Source organism: Idiotropiscis lumnitzeri, chromosome 7 (assembly GCF_059441095.1).
Source record: "Idiotropiscis lumnitzeri isolate Australia: NSW breed Sydney's pygmy pipehorse chromosome 7, RoL_Ilum_1.0, whole genome shotgun sequence".
In the NCBI taxonomy this organism is placed as follows: domain Eukaryota; kingdom Metazoa; phylum Chordata; class Actinopteri; order Syngnathiformes; family Syngnathidae; genus Idiotropiscis; species Idiotropiscis lumnitzeri.
The window spans coordinates 3,044,926-3,053,099 of record NC_142397.1 but is presented as its reverse complement, the minus strand read 5'-3'; the positions used below and the strand labels follow the sequence as shown (position 1 = coordinate 3,053,099).

The 8,174-nt window shown below is 40.5% G+C and overlaps 1 long non-coding RNA gene across 1 annotated transcript; it reads right to left on the bottom strand.

Annotated features, from left to right (window-relative positions):
• Window positions 1–5,348: 5,348 nt before the first annotated feature.
• LOC148333091 (uncharacterized) lies at window positions 5,349–6,709 on the bottom strand. Its single transcript, XR_015844214.1, has 3 exons — window positions 6,650–6,709; window positions 5,746–5,784; window positions 5,349–5,466 (listed from the first exon to the last, which is right to left on the bottom strand). It is a non-coding gene; the product is annotated as an uncharacterized LOC148333091 (long non-coding RNA).
• Window positions 6,710–8,174: the final 1,465 nt, after the last annotated feature.

Below are 8,174 nucleotides of genomic sequence, written 5' to 3'. Positions count from 1 at the left end.
TTCCGTGCTGGTTCCACATAGATTTGATGGTAATTTTAAACTCTCAAACAACAGCTACCTTAATACACATGGAGGAGCGACGCATATAAATGGAGCAAACAACAATTCTCAAGCTTTGGGGACCTTCTCGGCCTCTTCCTTCCTCACATGTGCCTCCATTAAATTGTTGGGAAAAAAAGTCTTTCTGGATCTATTGATTTAACTTGGAGTTATTCATCCATATATATCGTCGCTGTCCTTTGAAAAACACACGACCATTTTTAATAATTATGTGAATGGGGCATCCCATTAACACGAACATTTAAAAAATGAATCAATAAAATTGGACTTGTGTTCTTCACAGGACAGCGACGATAGATTTTTTTATTTTTTTTTCTAACCATTTCAGCTTTGCTAATGCAACTGTAATGACATTTCCCAGGGATGACCATATCGGTCTGATTTTTGTCATTTTCAACTTCAGAGCTTTGAATATGTCAGAAAATCAGCAAACCATCCAATCCGTCCATTATCCAAGCTCCTTATCCTCACGAGGGTCGCGGGCATGCTGCAGCCTATCCCAGCTGACTTCGGGAGGTAGGCGGAAGAAACCAAACCGGAGTACCCGGAGAAAACCCACAAAGGTGCAAACTCCACACACGAAGGCCGGAAACCGGAATCGAACCCTAAACTTCTGAACTGTGAGGCCATCATGCTAACCAGTCGTTCACTGTGCCGCCCCGTTTTACAACCTGTGCATTAAAAACAAATAATCTCATATTTAATACAAGAACTGGTCTTAGTTACAAATCTTTGTGCTGTAAAAGAAACCAAAAAGTGTTTAAGGTGCAATCTGTGCCCAAGAAGAAGCACAAAGGGTCGCTCCATCCAACGAGGCGTGAGTGTTAAGCAGGTCGAAGTGGCGTTGATTGATGCGAGAGGAAACAAGAGGCAAGATGGAGACCTTTGAAACGCTACATGCGAGGCCGGCCGGCCGGCCGTTGATTCGCTTTGAGTCTCATATTAATACCCCACACTGATTGCTCTTTGTTGGCCGTACCTCTGGGGAAACAAAAGAGATTGACCTTCCACCAAGGCGAGGCAAGTATCGGCACAAAAAAAAAAAGTTCAGATCTGCATGCAATCTAAAAATACAGTCTCATTTACATGATTAGAATTGGGAGCCGGGAGAGAATCCTCCCCTCGTGTGCTGCATGATAGCCCCAAAATAAAACTCCTCCATGGACGACGTGTTTTAAAAGGGAGATGAGGCGCCACGCGTAGACTCGCACGGCGCGCTTTAAAAAATGAGGGGTCACCCCTTCGTCGCTTTAACGCCCGCCTTTACCATCTGCATACGTTCGCTGTATAATGTCGCACTTCTTATCGACGATGAAGTGCGCGCACTGATCCTGGATAATGGCGGCGTTTGCTGAGAATGCACTTGTAAGATAACGTACGGGCAAACGTGCGGGGAGCTTGTTGTCCCGTAAATCAGACAACAATGTGGGAGGGAAACGTCGTTTGTAATCTGACGTCTGCAATGTAATTCAGATTATTCCGAGTCCTTGGCTGGCATTCATCACGGGAGTATGCATTTTAAGTGGATGCGGGGAAAACAAAACGCGGCCCTTAGCCCATCCAATAGGAAAGATCTAGATCGCGTAATAGTGAATAAAACATATGCGAGTCAATAAATCTTTGCATGTGTTTGTGTGTTTAGCCGACAGCATAAAAGATAATACGAAATAGACATTGCCAAAACAAGCAAATCATGAAAAATGGAGTGGCATTAAATCTGCCTGACGACAGATGATGAGCCACACAAGCACATGAATTAAATTATCTGATATCACCCCCCCAAAAAAAAAAAAAAAATTATATATATATATATATATATATATATATATATATATATATATATATATATATATATATATATATATATATATATATATATATATATATATTAGGTGTCATTAAATCTGTCTAGCAACAGGTGATATTTGCAGTTTATTGAACTTCAAGGACCCCCCAAAACACGGTCTTCCAAAAGCTCTAAAGACATAATATTAGGTGTTAACTGAATTAACAACATATACAGATATAAGTATACTGTAAAAACACGAACAAATAGATTTTATTGGCAAATCTGCCAAGCAACAAGTGAATAGGCAATTTTTTTTTTTATTTAAAGTAAATGTAATTGAATTTTAGACATAATATGCCAGTATAAAGCATTTTGAGAACATTTTTTAACTCTACACACAAGCGACGACTATTTTGATTCTAATCAATCTGGCAACAACCAAAGTTGCGAAAGTTTTTTCTTGTATACACCAAGATGACCTCTGATGACTTTTTTATTTTTTTTTTTTAAACTGCACTGCAATTTAAAAAAGTAAAAAGACTCAGGAATTGCTTTGAAATATCTTTCTCATTCCCTTCTGTCACAGCTATCGCACCAATTGTCACAGGCTGGGTGTCGCGTCGTAATAATCCCGTTTGACGAAGCGGAGATATACTTTACGCTCCCCCAACCAAAAAAAAAAAAAAAAAAAAACGAGGAGGAAACTAATTCCTTTGCGGCAAACACAGTCGACATGATCAAAACTGATAAACCACCGTTGGCGCGATTTGAATGTCATCAGATCGTTTTTTGCGATGGTTCAAAAGAGCCCGAAAATGTGCACCGTAAAACCTGCGGAGGGGAATTTGACTCTGTGGTGAGTCGTAACATTTTGGTGCAGCTCAGGATTGCGACTGAAAATGTCGGAAAGTCCTGCTATGCCTGGGAAGCGGCGCAATTGAAATGTTTGAGCTGAAACGGGCACTTGGATTGTTCTGTTTTGGTAAATGACAGTAAAAAAAAAATAAAGATGACAAAAGCAGTATGAAGTGTTTCAAGGACAAAAAGCCTTCTTCCATCTATCTTAGAAACTGCATTTCCATACAAACGTCAACAAAACTCAGTTGACAATGGTGCAGATATATCAAAGGTTCCAAAGTTAAAACAGCATGCCAAGAACAAATCCGACGTGTGTGCCACAAGACTCTATTCTAGGTCCACAGGTTTTTGCATGTACTCCACATAAATGTAAAAATGTCTTGCTTTTACAGTAAACAAATTGGTGATGTTCCACAAGGCTCACTACTTAGTCCGCAGATTTTTGCAGCATACTAATATGCATGTCAATATTGCCTGACATTCCAGGACGAAACTGAGGGTGGGCCACAAGTCTAGAACTAGGTCCCCTCCTTCTCAAAATTACTTAATGTTCAGTACGGAAAGGAGGTGAGATACTGACAAACAGCGTACGACAGTTTGAGTGGTGTTCCAAAAGGCTCTCTACGCAGTCCACATATTTATGTTCAGTGTAGCGTTAGTGTCTTTAATTTAATTGCTATATATATATATATATATATATATATATATATATGACCTAAAAGGCTTTTTCAAATAAATCTTTTCTGTGTTTTTTACTATAACTGCCTTAGCATTCGTTAAAGTATGACCCCTTCCGAGGAATTCAAGTTACGTTACCACCATAAGAACGGAACGCTTTTATTTTATAGGTCAATGTGATACTTCAGATTATTTTTTTTACAGGTTTATAATTGCCTGTATTAATAGTTGGAGCGATGAATATACATGTCAAACTCCCCTACAAATACTTTGTAAATGCCGTACTAGTTCTTGAGTTTTATAATAGCCACTCAGTCCAACAAAAAAAACTGCAGGAAGATTCTCCCTGACTTTGGCTAACAACCACGGGTAATTCAACGCCTTTCTGACATACAACGATCTGCCTCTTGTTAAAAGGTATCACTTCAATTATATTTGCTTTGACACCACTTATGTTTGTCACAGCTTACTCCGCTGCGGCTTTCAACGAATTGGTGTCATGTTGCCTTTGTAGCAACGGAAATGGAGGATCTCAAAAAGGTGCACACGGCATTCTCCAACCAGATCTGTTCTTTGGGCTTTCCGCCATTCATCACTTCAGAAGCCATCTCCAATTCCAATACGGTGACATCGCTCAGCCCCGCCGAGCCACAGGCGGTGATTTACTATCCGCACCGTTGGGCTGTCACGGCGTTCCCGTTTTTGTAATTCTGCGATACGCGCAGAACCTCCCGATCATGTGTGCTACGAGGCCCCAGCTACGTGGAGATGTGCTGCGGATCCGGTTGATTGCGTAAAGAGCGGCGATTACGACACAGGCCAGTGCGACTGGCTGCATGATTGAAGCAATTGTTGCTCGTTCACTGTGTCGAGTCAATGTGATGTTTTATCACTTACACAGGCAGGCTAATGCTCACTTTTGACACCGGCAGAGTTATTACAGGGGGTGCTCGTAATATGACGTCTTGACATCTGTGGTGACGAACAGCGTGCATGGAAATATTTTACAATGCGGCAGAATAGATCCTCACTGAGCTCATTTTTTAAATTTTATATCAATGGCCTTAAAGTGTTTTTAATTGCAATATTTGCCGTAGTTATGACTTAAATTAAGGGTAGACCACAACTCGGGTTACAGCACCGTCTTAGGAACGCGACGCCATCCTAAACAAAATGCCTTCAATAGTTTGCGAGACAGTGTTAGTAATCGACTATGGTGCCTTCCAACATATTTAGGTAACCATGTCATAAATGTTTTAAACCGAGGACCTCTAGTCAAATTTCAATATAATATATTGGCTTTATAGTCTCTAAAACGCAGTCATGCCATTTACAGTTTAATTCAGAGCATACCAGGGCTGTAACGGTACTGTCCAGGAAGCTCCCGCTATTTGTGATATTAACAAAGTCCTGCTACCAAAACTGAAAAATGTATGTACAAGTGACACCCCCCCAGGAATGTATAAAATTACCAATATCAATTAACTGTAAATATTCATCACATACATACAACCATCACACAAAATAAAAAATTAAAAGCTTAGAAATGCTTTAACCTCAGCAATGCAAAGAAAATGGTGAAGACTCTCCGTAACTTCGACTAACAACCCTACCTAAACCAACTCCTCCTTCAAATCTGTACCCGAACTGAGATTTTGACTAACCATGACACAAGCTGTCCCCAAATCATCGAAATGCCTAAAATTAGATTTTTCGAAAATGAATGCAACAACTGCTCTTAAAAATTAGATGTAAATTTTGTAATCCTTTAATCCGCCACAGACACTAATGACAGCGTTGAAAATGAGCAAATTCAATCATATAGATGCCCTCAAAATGAAAACACGCAGAAATATCCTAAAGCAACCAAGAAAAAAAAAATATCTTTGCTTGATGTTTACTTTGACTGAACTTCAAATGGGAGTGGCATGAAGCATCTTGAAGCTTCACCAGCTCTGCACTTTGAAGCCAAGACTGCGACGAGAGAAACGACGCGTCGACGCTTGACCCGCGACTGTGGCGCAGGTTTACATTTTATAAACCCGTCAGATCAGCAGCCGTCCATCTTGGCGTGCTGACACCTGCGATTAAAAAGAAACATTTGTGTCGCGCAGAAAGAAACAAGAGCATCAGCATCCTTGAGGGAGCCGCTGCGTATCAAGCTAATTTTCAATTCCATGAAGCAAAACACAATACAGGAGATCACGTCCCCGCAGCCGCAAAAATGCAGAACATCACATAAATCACACTGCGTTAAAAGTAGCCTGAGAATAAAATATTCCGCTTCCCAATGAAGGTGCCGGCGGCTTTTAAACTGAAATGATCTTTGCGTGCGTCTCCGTGTGTGTGTTATCGCTCACCTAGGCAAGACGGCACGTCGGCAGAAAGCCACAAAAGCGCTTGTGAGCGGGGAAGAAAAGAAATAAAACTTGTCAAACATCACACATCAGCGAGAAAGTGTTTAAACTATGCAAGAGCGTCGTGTTCTTTCTAAAAAGCCAATTACCTTTTTATAGGACGGCATGGTGCGCTAGTGGTTTGAAATTGTGTCTCGGAGTTAAAGGATTTGAAGTCAGTCTTTAATGGCAGTTTAAACCTAAAGTGGATCATTTCATTTAAAAAAAAATATTTTTCAAGAACGAAAATCTACTCGTAAATGCAAATTAATTTCACAAAAGCTCACGTTCGCTGCGTGTAATTGACTCGTTAATTAAAACATGACAATACAGCCGAGATCAATACGCAATTACGCACACGAAAAAACAAACGCCGCCGCCATTGTCTGTCACTTGCTCCATCATCTTCGTCTTATTTTGTTGACGCTCGTTGGTTAACCAGCTTGTTCTTTATCATTATGGAAATGGGGGAACAGCGACAAACAATTACGCGCCAACTGCGGCACTGTTGCTCAGACTTGTTGTCAGCATCACAACGAGGAATTAGGAACACAAAGCAGCTGCTTGGCAATTAGAAGTGTTTTTGTCTGCTGCGAGTTTGGCGGCACCCAAAAAAAAAAAAAAAAACATATTCAAAGTTAACTGAGCGAGCTTTGGAAGTTGAGTTGGACAGCAGTTGAGAGTTGATTTGAGAAAAGCAGAATAAAGCCAGGTAACATCGGCTACGCGCTAAGACAATTTTGCCGCTCGTCAATTTTGACGCGAGTCATCCGAGGAATGTCACGTGGAAGGAATGGAGCCAATCAGTGAAGCGCCCTGACTGACCAACAAGGAAGTGGTAACAAAAAAGCTGGCAGTAAGTATTTACCAAAGCAAGTCCTCTTGAAAAACAATCGCCGCATGGCCAAGACATTCGGTGTGAACCAAGCCTAAGTTTTTTGGGGGTTTTTTTTGGTCACGTTTTCCATATGATCTACTCGTTAGGTTTTTGTGCCCACCTGTTCTCGTCATCTCTGTTCCTTGTGTCTACCAAGCTTCCTCCCACCAGCCACCCGTGACTTCTCCAGGTGTGCCTCGTTGTCTCATCAGCGTGTTGTCGGTTAATTGCTGTTGTTAGTCATCCAGTCATGTTGTGTTGTGTTAGGTTGTGAGTTTATACCCGAATGTTTTTTTTTTTTCTTTTTTGTATCTTGCTTTTTGGGAGTTTGCACATTTTGTGATTTTATGTGCTATACCTTGGATCAGGACTGGGCAACTGGCGGCCTGTCTGAATTTTTTTTTTTCATGGAAAACGGCAGAAATGGGTGGGGGAAAAAAAATCAAACTTATGAAAAAAATATTTTTTAAAATAAAATTGTCGTATATCCAAATCCACAGGTGGCGAACTGCAAGTTTTAAGTTGTAATACCACCAATCACCACTGGATGGCAGACATGTTTTAGTCACGCTTACACTGGGTCTTTACTGCCCTTTCCTGCAACATGTGCAGGCCTAATAATTTTTTTTGCAGATTTGGAATAATATGCAGGACAAATATAGTCCCTCAATAACATTATTATAACATAATTAGGAGTGAGTTGATTTTTTTTGTTGGTTTCTTGTTTCAGCGGTTTTGTGCCCTCCTTGAATGGACTGTCTGAATTAGCCACTAAACTAAAAATTATGTTAATTTTAGTGTCACATATCAATGCAATGTTTTGAATGTACACATCCACCATCCAGTGAGGCTATGAAGAAAAATTCCCGGTGTTAAAACGTCTAATAAATTGTCCAGGCTATGTTATTCAAAAATATTTTTCCCCCTCTCCTGGATGAAATGTGACATACACCGTGACAACAAGCGCTTCCTTACTTGACACAATCTCGTCGCCAAACAACCTCATCATAATAAACATCATGTCCCTGAAGTCAATCCAGCATCCCGAGGAATTTAAATGGTAATGAGACCGACCGGGTCGCAATTTTTACACAATTAATCCCTGTACAAATTAATCTTGTTGACAGGATTTTAAAAAAGTAACGTCAGGCGGCGATCATCTGATTTGCATGATTACCAAGTGAACTTTTTTTTACCTCCATGTCATGAACTTTTCCTTTACTTTTCGCTCACTTTGGAAAGTGGGAAACTTTGGAAAGACTTTGGGCCGAGCGAGTGAAATTGGCCTTGCTACTGGCGGGTGAGAAATGTGCCCATCTTGACTTATTAGAAGACATTGTCGAGAGCTCATTATCGTATAATTTCATGCTGTCTTCACTGATTATAGATATGAGGTCGCCCGATAAAATGCATCACACATAGTTGGACATAAAGCTGTAAAAAAAAATTAAAAGAAAAAAAAAAGAAAAGAGCTATACGCCGCACTTTCGGCCAGCAGTAACCCCTCTCACCCCTG